Source organism: Thermobia domestica, chromosome 18 (genome assembly GCF_964235325.1).
Source record: "Thermobia domestica chromosome 18, izTheDome1.hap1.1, whole genome shotgun sequence".
NCBI lineage: Eukaryota > Metazoa > Arthropoda > Insecta > Zygentoma > Lepismatidae > Thermobia > Thermobia domestica.
In genome coordinates, this window is record NC_137471.1 from 79676356 (window position 1) to 79690657 (window position 14302).

At 37.6% G+C, this 14302-nt stretch overlaps 1 protein-coding gene across 2 annotated transcripts in view; it reads right to left on the minus strand.

The window, feature by feature from the left end:
• The window catches only part of LOC145674809 (allatotropins-like), a 375336-nt gene that overhangs the window by 116055 nt on the left and 244979 nt on the right, over window positions 1–14302 (minus strand). The window lies entirely within an intron of this gene.

Below are 14302 nucleotides of genomic sequence, written 5' to 3' on the forward strand. Positions count from 1 at the left end.
AACTCACGGACTTCAAACGTGGTCACGTGATTGGGTGCTACTTATGTCAGAAGTCTGTACGCGAGATTTCCACACTCCTAAACATCCCTAGGTCCACTGTGTCTGATGTGATAGTGAAGTGGAAACGTGAAGGGACACGTACAGCACAAAAGCGTACAGACCGACGTCATTTGTTGACTGACAGAGACCGCTGATAGTTGAAAAGGGTCGTAAAGTGTAATAGGCAGACATCTATCCAGACCATCACACAGGAATTCCAAACTGCATCAGAATCCACTCCAAGTACTATGACAGTTAGGCGTGAGGTGAGAAAACTTGGATTTCATGGTCGAGCAAGTGGTCATAAGCCACATATCACGCCGGTAAATGCCAAACGACGCCTCGCTTGGTGTAAGGAGCGTAAACATTGGACGATTGAACAGTGGAAAAACGTTGTGTGGAGTGATGAATCACGGTACACAATGTGGTGATCCGATGGCAGGGTATGGGTATGGCGAATGCCCGGTGAACGTCATCTGTCAGCGTGTGTAGTGTCAACAGTAAAATTCGGAGGTGGTGGTGTTATGGTGAGGTCGTGTTCTTCTTGAAGGGGGCGTGCACCCATTGTTGTTTTGCGTGACACTCTCACAGCGCAGGCCTACATTGATATTTTAAGCGCCTTCTTGCTTCCCACTGTTGAAGAGCAATTCGGGGATGGCGATTGCATCTTTCAACACGACCGAGCACCTGTTCATACTGCACGGGCTGTGGCGGAGTGGTTACACGACCATAACATCCCTGTAATGGACTGGCCTGCACAGAGTCCCGACTTGAATACTATAGAACACCTTTGGGAAGTTTTGGAACGCCGACTTTGTGCCAGACCTCACCGACCTACATCGGCACCTCTCCTCAGTTCAGCACTCCGTGAAGAATGGGCTGCCATTTCCCAAGAAACCTTCCAGTACCTGATTGAAAATATGCCTGCGAGAGTGGAAGCTGTCATCAAAGCTAAGGGTGGGCTAACACCATATTGAATTCCAGCAGTACCGATGGAGGGCGCTACGAACTTGTAAGTCATTTTCAGCCAGGTGTCCGGATACTTCTGATCACATAGTATATATATATATATATATATATATATATATATATATATATATATGTGTGTGTGTGTGTGTGTGTGTGTGTGTGTGTGTGAGTGAGTGAGTGAGTGAACGGTCTTATCCGTCCGCCCCAATGTTGAAGACAGATTTGCACCGCTACCACTCCTTTACAAAATCCTGGCTAGGGTGTGCCTGCCTAATGGGAGTGAACCCCTCAGCACACCTAGGTGAGTGGAAAGGAATTACACACAAATCGAAAATGACTGATTTTACTGCCGAATCCATAGTTTTGGAGGTTGCTAAGATGAAAAGTGACACTTCCTGTGCCGTTAAGTCTAAGTTTAGCTCTTCCTTAGCACCACTTGGGGGGAATATGACGTAAAAATAATTGAGAACGACCAATATTAGTGTTGAATGCATAATTTACGGGGTTCCTAAATGAATTTGTGATAATTTTGACAGTTACTCTTATACTTTTCCTTACAAGAATTTTAATCTCTGTTCTTCATGTCATGATCCACCAATGCGTCATCCAAATCGGTACACACCTGGAGACGGTAGCAACGTTGTCACAAGCAGCTTAACAGACCCATACTGGTATCCTGTGGAACTCTTATGTGATAGCTTCCTGTAGTTCAATCAAATTGCGTATGCGATGTTGATACACTTTCTCCTTTAAAACACTCCATAAGAAAGACTCAGGTGGTTTCAAATCGGGAGATCGAGCTGGCCATTTCACAGACCCACGTCGACCGATCCCGCGGTTCGAGAATGTTTCGTTCAGCCATTCTCGCACTGGTGTGGCAGAGTGTAGCGGTGCTTCGGTGATCGTTATCTCCACTCTCAGGCTGCACAATGTTGCATTGTCGAAATTTTTTGTCCAGAATTACAAATACTACAGTCAAGCATCATATACAAAATTATGGACCACCCTGTAGATCTTCCAACCCAATTGCAATGCTACCTTAGTTTCAAATTGTGGAAGGCAATTCACTTATTTCAAATAAATATTGCACAAGCTCCATAGGTATTTCAAACAACAAATTTTCCTTAGATATTTTGTTCACATTAAAATTTAAAATGACGACCAAAAAAAGAGATGAAGTTTCCGACTTTTAAACTAAAGAAGATACAACAATGGTTCTTCTCTTTGCTCATGCTAACAAAATTCTTCAATGAAATTATCTTTTTCTTCCTCTTTCTTTTCTTTCTTCTCGTCTTCTGGAGTTTTCAAGATTTTTTCCTTTCAGCTTCCTCACCTCATCTTTCTAGATAATCAACGGCGTTAACCTTGTTAAAGGATAAAGAGCGACAACTCAGTAACTGTCGCTTACCAAGAAGCGAAGAGAAATTCTTCTCAAGAAACAAATTTTCAAAAGGAATCCCACGCAATTTTTCCTCTTTTCTTGTTTTTATATACTAGTTTCTTCTGAACAACTTAAATATGTTGCTCAACAGTCACACATTTTTGACTTTGTACTATTCTCTGCTTCTTCATACTTCTAAACAGTAATAAGTAAAATCTATTTGTATCTTTCTGCTATTTGATCACATGATTTCCTAGTCTCCGCTCCTTCAAACTTCTAAACGACAATGTCTGACATCTGGCAGTCTTCTGTATATCACATACAAATACGTATGTTACCTTCGTCAGCTATATGTTATATACGTCCATTTATATGTAAGATTCTGACTGTCTATACAGAAAGTACGTATAGATGGAACACTTATACAGAAAGTATAAAACATGCGGTTTCAGTTATAAGTTTGTTGTACGTTAAGTCCAAAAACTACAGGATTTATACATGTAGCATACGTTTTTAAGTACGCCACATACAATTTTTTCTCAGTGCACTAAAAAAATTTTTTTTTGGTGGAGTGAAACGAAGAAATGAAATTAGATTAAAAGCATTAGGAACTCTTCCTAAGAATGAAGGCGAAAGTTTTTATAGATACATTAAATGGTGTCCAGCTCTTTTATTTTGGTCCCATTGTTTTATTTTCAAGCGACGATAGCAAAGAAGAAAGTATGGCAAACGTTAAAAGCTAGAATTCGACATTTCGACGGAGTTACAAGTTTAATCATGGCCGATACATGTCGAAAAGTGATTTTCGAGTTTTTGTACTCTGTTCGTTCGAATGTAAAGAAAAAAAAAATCATTCATACCGTTCATACAGACCATACCGTTCAATGTATTCCTACAAAATTTTAAAGGTAAGGTTTCTATAAGATTTTCTAGGAGCGAATAAGGGTAGGTTATTGAGGGATAAAAATAAATAATTGAGATTTCTCGAGAACTTTGAACGATTTTCTTTACATTTCATACATCAATATTTCGTTAAGAACCCTATACTGTGATATAACTCATATCTCTGAGGAAACTCGAGAATGGGTAATTTGCTCTTGGGGTGTTATTTTTTAACTGGTTTCTCAAAAATGACAGGCGATTTTGTTCATACGGTACTTCATAAATAAATATTTCATTGTTAACTTGATAAGTGGATTGAACATATCTTGCGAAGAAATTATCTTCTTCACACCGCCATAGAAGGAAAGATGGAAGGGAAGTGTGGGATAGGAAGAAGAAGAACACAACTGATTGATGATTTGGAAAATAGAAGAGAATATTTTAAGTTAAAAGAGGAAGCTGGAGATCAAGAAACGTGGAAGAAACATTTTCAGACCGAAATCTAAAATCGAAAAAAAAATCTCATTAGTCCCAGGGCCTGCCGAAAGAGAGACTACTTAATAATAATAATAATAATAATAATAATAATAATAATAATAATAATAATAATAATAATAATAATAATAATAATAATAATAATAACAATGTCATAGCTCATTTGTCCTGAAAAATTCACAAGGGGTTGTTTACACTTGAGGTTGAGTTTTCTTTGAGCAATTTGGTTCATAATTCATAAATAAATGCTCATGTAATGTAATTTTAATGGTATGTAATATTATGGTATAACTCATATGTCCTATAATGTATAGTGTATGTCCTATAGTGTAATTTTTCTATTTAAAAAAATCAAGAGGCAGCTTACTCTTTGGAGTTGATTCTTTCTGGACGATATTCTCAAAATTTGCTCAAGCAATGTGGCATAAATAAATATTTTTCACAAATAGATATTTCATTACTAACTCTAAAACATAGAGTAAGTCATTCTTAAAAATCTACAACGGATAGTTTACTCTTGAGAATGAGCTTTTCGTAAGTTTTCTTTTTCAAAAATATCTCAGATAATTTTATTGACAATCAACGAACCTATAAAGTTCGTTACTGAATTATCTATGTCTGTGTGTGTATGTGTGTTATTTGCGAATTTTTCAATTTTGATCTTTCCATTTGATAGAGCATCGAAAACTATCCAAAAAAGTGATGGAAGTTTTCGCGTCACTCTTATCGTTCCTGAGATATTGAACAAAAAAGTTCCGATTTCAGGAGATTTAAGGAGTCGATCTCGGAAACCGCAAGTCATAGAGAGATGATATTTTGCGAATTTTTCAATTTTGAGCCCTCCATTTTGAGCACGTGTCTACGTAAAGCAACATATCGCAGAACGTTTTAACAGAACTCTTAAACAAAACATGTGGAAAAATTTGGTACTCAAGAAAATTATAATTGATATATATATTACAAGAATTCTTCAATGAGTTTAATAATAAAGTAAATTTTGCTCATATGATGAAGCTCATTTCCTCTGAGAAATCCACAAGTGGTAGTTTACTCTCAGAGGTAAATTGTTTGGGCGATTTTTTCAAAAAGGTCTCAATTGATTTTTTTCATGCAATATTTTATAAATAAATGTTTCATTAATAACTGCACTGACAAAAAATGTAGGTGGCGTACTTACAAAGGTAGGTTACATGCGTAACTTCTGTAGTTTTTGGACTTAACGTGCAGCAGACTTATAACTGGAAACGCATGATTTAAAATACTTTCCGTATAAGTGTTCCATCTATACATACTTTCCGTATGAAACAATGTAGGCGGTCAGGAACTCACATACAAATTGACGTATATAACATATAACTGAGGGATGTAACGTGAGTATATGCATGTGATATACGAAAAACTGTTAGACGTCAGACATTCTGCGACGTGATGTAACGTCTAAGAGCAGTGCGTATGTAGCATATGGATAACGTATGCTTCATACTGATTTCTGTAGTAAGCAAGAGGATTCCGTACATTTGTACAATATACCACTGTCCGGAGAACGAATTTTTCTCAGTGTACACAATATGGGAAAAATAATTTATCACGAAACAATCCTCGAATTGATTTTCTTTTCGGATGTATTTCTCAAACACAACCCAGACAATTTTCTTCACATTTCATAAATACATATTTCATCATTACCTTATAATGCTGCGTAAATAACTTATTATGAAAATATCTGCAAGGAGTAGTTTACTTTTAGAGGGTGAGCTGTCTTCAGACGTAATTTTCCAAAAGACCCCTTATACTGTCGTTCGTATTTCATTAATAAATATTCAGTTTCAGTAACAAATACAGCATAACCTGATTTTGTTTAAGAAATTGGAGGGAGAATGTTTAGTTCGGTGACCCGTACCTGTTCTTTTTATCGTAATCCACCCAAATAAGAAAAATATCTTCTTTTGAATGTAATTTATAAAATCTTTGTTCTTTTTCTTTAATCTTTACTGTTATTACTTTGACAACTTGAGCAAACACTAAAGCGATTCTGTATGGAACAATAAAAGTGAAAAGACTTACTTTGTATCAAGTCAAGTCATATTGATTCAAGTGTTATTGACATCTATTGATGAAACAGGAAAGGATATATATATATATATATATATATATATATATATATATATATATATATATATATATATATATATATATAAAACCATCACCGGAAACTCAATCTAATCTTGTTGAAAGAATGTAGGTCAAGTGATGGATTATATTACTTGTGGGTTTAATTAGATTTCTTTCTGAATGGCGTTTTTGAAGGTCCACCACAAAGGGGAATCAACATCTCCGATAACTGGTTTCAACTTTGAAACTACTTTGATAAACCTTTTACGGTATATGGTTACTTATGGGTCCAGTAAAAGTTTTTTGAATTTAAGTTGGTATTATATTTCACTTACCATACGTAATATTAACGTGGTTAAAAAAAACTGAGTTTGTACTATGAAAGCGGTTACTATCTAGTCTTTGTTAAGCATACTTAAGTAGAATTAATGTCTTTTATGCACTTTGTTCAAAAGGTTCATAATCAGTGGCGGATATAGGTTTTGACACACGCTATTAACACATTGCAACATACTTCATTCTAATTTTCTTCAAAATCCACTAATTTCACAAGACACATTCCTTTGTATGTGTGATAGATGCATACTCGTGTCATGGAGTGTGTTTCTGAGAACCTGGTATTGATTGATCTTATTTATACACGGGAAAGGTTATTTTGAGTATTTTGCGAGGTAATAGCAGAAGAATATGATTGGTGTTTTTAGTTTTGATTCTCTGATAGTGTCTCTTCAAAACCAATCGCAGTAAACTGCGTTATAATCTTCACGTCCATTGAAAACTTTCCAAGTAATTGGTTGTGATACTTCCGAAATATAACCTTTTAAAGAAACTCGATGTATACTCTCGATGTGTGTTGACACGTCCATCTCACTTCTGTTATTACTGTCATAGATTCTCCAAACTTTTGGGTGCTTACAGACGTTTGTGTAACACTGAGTAATAACTGTGGTATTGTAAGATTTGTCGACCATGTAAATTTGAAATATGACATATAAATTTGAATATTGCAATGAATGACGTACTGCCATTTTTAAAAAAATATTAATCTTTATTTTGTTCTGGCAACACTTAATTGGATGGTGTTGTAGAGAATGTCAATCATTGTTGCCTTTTCGATATTTGCATATTACAAAATTTTATCAATTAGTTTAAAGCTACAAGGTTGTTTCAAGATAAATGGCCCATTCTACATAAAGAAGTTTTGGTATACCAATATCCTTAAAAGTGGTAGAGTACTCACCTATTATACCTGGTTCGATCACAAATCTTGTCACTTCCTGGTGGACACTATCTTACTGGTGGAATTTTTCGAGGTTTCCCCTCTTTTGTCCCACATTATTATTCCATCAATTCCCTTGACAATCATTCACATCCATTAACCATCAATCTCCTCTAGCGCCTCCTACATTCTCATTTCATTAATTTCCTTTATAATCATTCACATCTATTAAAATCATCCGTCTCTTGTAGCTCTTTTCGCATTCTCATTCAATTAATTCCTTTTTATAATCATTTACATCTATTAATCACTCGTCTCCTCTAGCTCCTCCCACATTATCATTTCATTATTTTTATAATCATTCACATCATTAATCATCCGTCTCCTTGCACATTCTTATTCCATCAATTCCTTTCATAATCATTCACGTCCATTACTTATTCATTTCCCTTAGCTCCTCCCACATTCCCCTTCCATCAATCTCCTTTATAATCATACACATCCATTAATCATCCATCTCCTCTAGCTCCTCTCGCATTCTTATTCCATCAATTTCTTTCATAATCAATCACATTCATTAACCATTCATCTCCTCTAGGTTTTCACACATTCTCATTCCATCAATTCTTTCACAATCATTCACTTCCATTAATCATCCATCATCTCTAGTTCCCCACACATTCTCATTCCATCAATTCTTTTCACAATCATTCACATCCGTTAATCATCCGTCTGCTTTAGCTCCCCACACATTCTCGTTCCATCAATTCCTTTTATAATCATTTACCTCCATTAATCCTATGTTTCTTCTACCTTCTCCAATATTCTCATTCGATCAATTATTTTCATAATTGTTCACTTCCGTTAATCATCCGTCGCCTCTAGGTCCTTCCATATACACATTCCATCACTTCCTTTCATAATCACACATATTTATTAAAAATCAGCCTTCTCTTCTAGCTTCTCCCACATTCTCATTCCATCAATTCCTTTCACAATCATTCGCATCCATTACTGATCCGTCTCCTCTAGCTTCTCCCACATTCTCATTCTATCAATTATTTTCATAATCATTCACATCTCTGTTAATCATCCTTCCCCTCTAGTTAACAAAGCAGAATCGTGGGACGTAACACTAGAAGATTTTGTTTTTCTCATTTCGTTTTCATTAAATTATGCTATCTCTTTAGCTTCAGAATGACTGTTCCATTTCCTCAGATAGCTAGAAATAACATTTGCCAGATGGAACATACGCATATGCACTGGCGAAGAGTATAAACAATTGGGTAAGAACATGTTTTGTCCATGGACACGTTATACCATCAAAATGAGCTTAATCTAAAATAAGGATTAAAAAGGAAAGAAAGGACCCGTCTTTCATCATCCATCATTTATATCAATTTTTAGATAAATAATTAGTCCCATTAATAACATTGCTTAGTGATATCAATATATAACCAGTAACGACGCCAGCTTGAATCTCTTGGGGTGCAAATGAAGGAGCAGAGAATTTTTTGATAGGCAACTACTTTTATAGGGGAGGGAGAAACTAGTTGCAACAAAAGTAAGTTCCAACACTATTAATATATCGTCAAAACGAAGATTTACGAAAACGAATCTACCCTTCATGCATACGCATCTAATGGAGGAAGAGACATTTTAGATTGTTCGTGCATGCAAGCTTGTCACATTTTACCGGAAAAAAAGAGTTGTTGTTTTCAGATCAGGTAAGTAAAATTTAAAGTATTTATTATTGAAAGACGCATACTTTCACCTGCAAATGACTAACAGAAATATTTACCCTTCAAATGAGTAATAGGAATGTTTACTCTAATATTCATGTTGAAGACATTTTCTTCCTGTTGTTAAATAAAATAGGTGAGGAGTAAACTTCAACAGATGTATTTCTTTACAATGGATATAGATTTAAGCTCATCCTACGTTACCAATAGATCATTTTAGACAGTGATTTTTCCATACTTTCACTGCCATCAACATCTACATTAACTGGATTTCCTGCTGGTTAAGTGTATAGAATCTATCTCAATGTCGATGCTTTGTCATCCTTTTGCTGTTGATTTTTTTTGTACAATCTACAAAATCAATAGGCCTATCGGAAAATGTTATATACACACTGACATACTAGCCTCTCTACCAACTTCACAAAAGATTTTTATTGGGAATTTACATCGGAACTTGTCAGACCGCTGCCCAAAGTGCTTCTGAGAAAAGGTAGTTCGATAAGATGTAGGAAGACTACAATTTTAACCAACACTCTAACAACTGTTGAAGAAGAAAATAAGAAATCAAACAAAGTGTCGAATTTGATAGAAGAATTGTGAAGAAACCGGGGACAAATCCAGGAAAGATATCCACAAGAGAAACAGGACAGAAATAATAGTATCATGAGTGCACTGATATTTCATCGGATAGTGATGAGTATTTTTGTTTAACATGTCTTAAGGCATATGTAGGTGAACGCAAGGAGCGGGGTGTAGTGTGTGGATTGTGCTAGATGGGCACATGTCAAGAAATATGCGAAAGAACGTGTTTCATGTTTGTCATCATTGTTTCTGTGATTAAAGAAATCTTTTTGTTTGTATATTCCTTTATCTAGCCTCAATTAGTAACTTAACATTTGCCTTTTTAAACCTAGGTCTACTTGAAATATAAAATCTTTTGGTAGGTCTATGTGTAAAATAATACCACCACATTTTACGTTTAGTGCTGTTAACCTATTTTTTTTTTTTTTTTTTTTTTTTTTTTTTGCTTTTGTAAGAAAAGACAGTCTATGGTGTAGGCGATACCAGCTAACGTATAATGTCAGCATATGCTGAACACTGTCGAACATATTATTTATGTTGTTTTTGTGTTATAGACGTTTCTATTTTCATTTCTTTCCATGCGTTGGAATATGTCTCACTCACTGTTGAAACATGCTCCGCATACGGGAGGATATTGCAACAAAAGTTGTGTTCGGAAATTTTTAATTTCCAGAAAAATACACAAGTGTTAAAGTTATCTAATTTTATATGCAAGTGCAATTAATTCCGCCTTGCAACAACAAAGGTTTGTGGAAGTATGTTGAAAAAAAAAATTACAATTTTTTGAAGTTGAAAATTTTAAAAGTGTGTCAACTCGCCTCCCTCCCGCCATCCCTACACCGAAAATAATAGTTCTGCATTAAGAGATGTAGCTTACAACACAACATGTCTGGGAGGCAGTAAGGGGTGGAAGGTGCCACCGGGTGATGCTCCCCTTGAATGCGTTCCAGCGTCGTCACTGTAGGTAACTGGGATCTGGATCTGCACCTGAATACTTAAAATTCTCAATTGAGGTTATGAAGAAAAAATTGAAAATTAAATTTTTAAAGAAGAAAGAAAGTGAAATAAAATACGACCCGCTCGGGAGAGTAATACTCCCGGAAGTACGTTTTTTCGCGCGCTGCTCTAGCCAGCTGTTTTACGCGCTATCCTAGTCAGTTGTTTTAAGTTGGTCACAAAATCTATATCATTTAGTACAAGGAGAACAAAACGAGCCTTATATCATGGAGTACAAGGGCAACAAAACGAGCCCTGCGGGGCTTCTAACCCGTTCCTACTACTACTAGTACTTATTTGTTTATTTATTTATTTAGCCTGTTTTGACTTACAATATGGAGAGTATCTCCTATAAGTTCTACAGTTCTTATCTGTACAAAAGTAAGTAAATCACATTTTTGAGTATTATTTTGGTATTATTTTAATTTAAAAAGTGTTATAAAAATGTAAAAAAAAAAATGTTTAAAAAAACTTTCCTCGGGCCGGGTTTGAACTCACGCCAAAAGAGATTTTCGTTACTAGCCCACTGAATATTTATTGTACTCTGTCACTAATATTACATAGCAAAATTACATGGAGACAATATAGGCGTAATCTAGGACCGACCACTGGGAAGAGAGTCGAAGATGTGGTTCTGAGCAAACCTACTCCGCTGTACGATGATAATGGTTATGCATAACAAGGAAAATGTTCACAAGCACAATTCATGGCCTCCCGGTCTTTCCCGACATGTGGGACAGAGCTGCTTGCAAAAAACACTGAAAGATTGTTTTTCGAGATCGACTGAAAAATATTTGCGGCGTTCCCGTTGTAGAAAGTCGAAATATAAGCATTCATCATTCCACGGCATGGAATGATGAACATATAACAATGTGGTACCAACTAACCAGAGGACCGTATTATGTTTGGTTTTTGGGTAATACTGAAATGCAGGAAAGAATAGGAGATCGACTGTAAATAAAGGAACAGGTGTACGGCAGATCAAGCTCAACATACGAAGGAGGAGGTTCCAAATAATATCGGCACCTGAACATGACATGTAGCGATGAGGTAGTGTGTCGGAGTGGCCACAATATTTGCAGGTGAGGGTTGTGATACGTCCAATGCGCAGAAGTCGTTCTTGTGTGGCAGGCAGTTGATGAACTATGGTCGTCCATACCGCTTGTGTGTGCAAAGGGAGGACATTGGTTCTTAGATTTTGCCAAATATGGCGCCATTGTTTATTGGGGAACATATCCTGTACCCGGACTCTCACATCTACAAGTGACGCTCTCCACAATTGCTGGTATAAGGTTTGGTGAGTATATGTAGTAGGGGAAGCAAGCTCACCAGAATATGTCCATGCTTGAACGAGATTGGTGACATAGGGAGGACATAATTTGCCAAATCTGCAGAAAGGCGGATTCCTTGGTTGGGAGTATTCGGGCCAGAAACATTCGATCCACACCCGTGTATAGTCCATGTGGGGCTCAACGTCTTGATACGCATCTAGCATGTATAAAACTTGACTTTTAAGACGAATGTTTACGAGTCCAAGGCCCCCTTCGCTGCGAGGAAGATAAATAGTGTTGTGGCGGAGGCGGAAGTAGTAGCCCCGCCAAAGAAACCACATAAATACAGATTCAATTTGGCGAGCGTAAACAGAAGGGAGGGGAAAGGTGCGCGCGTAGTACCAAAGTTTAGCAGCAACATACTGGTTAAGATATTGGACCTTATGTATGATATGCAGACCTCGGAACCGTTGTAAGTATAGCATCTGCTTAATCTGATGAACTATAGGACGCCAGACAGCATCCATTTGTTTGCGTACATCACTATGAAAAGTTATGCCGAGTACTGTTAAAACATCAACCGTGGGAATGTGAGAGCGTGAATCAGGTAAAGAGGGTAGGGAGAATCCGTGAAATGACAGGAGTTTGGTCTTGTGTTTATTGTATGCCTAGCCGGAGCACTGGGTGAACTCGTCAGTTATGCGGATGGCGGTGAGCATATCTTTGGGCGTAGTTCCTATTAAGGTTACGTCATCCGCAAATCCGAAGACGTGTAATTGGTGGTATTCCGGTATACCGGGAGAGGTAATGTTAGCCAGAGCCCGGAGATAGGTATCTAGAACTATCACAAAGAGGCTCGTCGAGATGCTATCACCTTGACGTAATCCGCGTTGCAGAGCAAATATGTCAGAAAGATGACCGTTGATCTGTACTCGACATTGGGCCAATTGGTATAGTTGTCTTATGACTTGTTGAAATGCAGGAGGAAATCCCCAAGCGTCTAAAGTTTGAAGAAGAAACCCGTGATCAACGCAGTCATATGCGGAAGAAAAATCTATGCCTAGGACCCCCGCTTTAATGCGCCGAGTTTGCACGTACGCTATAAAATCCCGTAACGAACGTAACACATAATGGATGTTATATTTGGGGTGGGTGGCTGCCTGATATGGACTAATATACTTTTGCAATATGGGTTTTAAACGTGCCGTCAGAATTTTGGTAAAAAGTTTCAAATCGGTAGGCAGTAAAGTGATGGGTCGGTACTCCTGTACAGTCTGGGAAGTGGCGGATTTCGGGATAAAGATTGTGATTCCGACGTTACCGCGGATGGGGCCTCCCTGTAAATATGTATTAAATAACTTGACTAGGGTATCGGAAAGAAAAGTCCAGTATTGTTTATAGAACGCGTACGGCAGACCTTCATATCCTGGCGCGCCCTTTCCTTTTGTTGCCTGAAGGGCCATCCATATTTCCTGACAAGTTATGGGGCGCATAAGATCACGACCCTCTTCCTCCGTAATCAGTTTGGGAATAATCGACAAAAACGTGAGTTGCGTCAGAAGGTCGGGGTTGTACTAATTTATGGTAATGCTCACGGAAAACATTTAAGATCTGAATCGAATCACTAGTCATATCACCATTCGGGAGTCGGAAAGCTACTATTGTAGCTTGTTTCCGCCGGTGCAATAGACGTGCAACGTCGTAAATAGTGACAGTTTCCTGGGCAAGCCTATAATATGTGGTCTCATTAATAAAAGAAGGCATGAGTGTGGGAGCCTGGAGATTTTGGAGTCGTAGTTTGAGCTGTTGCACTGTGCGTTTATTCTGTAGTGAGGGGGCCGCACACCATGCCTGACGCAATGCCTCATAGAGGAATTCAAACATCAACTGCCGATCGTGTCGTGTTTCGTGTCCTTTACCTTGGAAGAACCGAGCGATGTTAGGTTTAAGAAATGTCGTCCACCAAGAGGCGAGATCTGGAAAATATTGTTGCATCCTTTCCCAATAGGAATATTGTTGTTCCAGTTCTTCCCGATAACCGTCGTGGTGAAGTAAGGATGTATTTAACTTCCAGTATCTTCGCCTGCTAAGGGCTGGCAAGGGTTGATCTGTTTTTATGTGGAGCTTGATCGCTGCATGATCGCTGAAAGATGGTATAATAGTCTGTACGTCAATAATAGTGTGAAATAAGTCAGGAGTGACGTATATTTTGTCAATCCTACTTTTCGAATGTGAAGTACAATGGGTATAGGTCCTCGGTGAATTGGAAACAATGACTACATCCCTTAAGTGATAAGCCCGCAAAAATTCCAAAAATGCGGGACAAGGGGGGGGGCGGAATTGAATCTGCACTGGTTTCAGTGGTATTCCAATCAGCCATGATTACCATACGAGAAATATTAGGAGGCAGGAATTGTGGCAAACTTTGGCCATTAAATTCAGCCCGTTCCTTCTTAGCTGTATAGCCAGAAGGAGCATATAGTCCGACGACCAGGTGCCCCTGTATGACACAATGAATAATACGTCCGTCAGGGGAGAGAGTAAGATTGGTATGCCCCAATCCTTTTCTGATAAACATCCCTACTCCAGTGGTGGGTCCTAAATTAGCAAACAC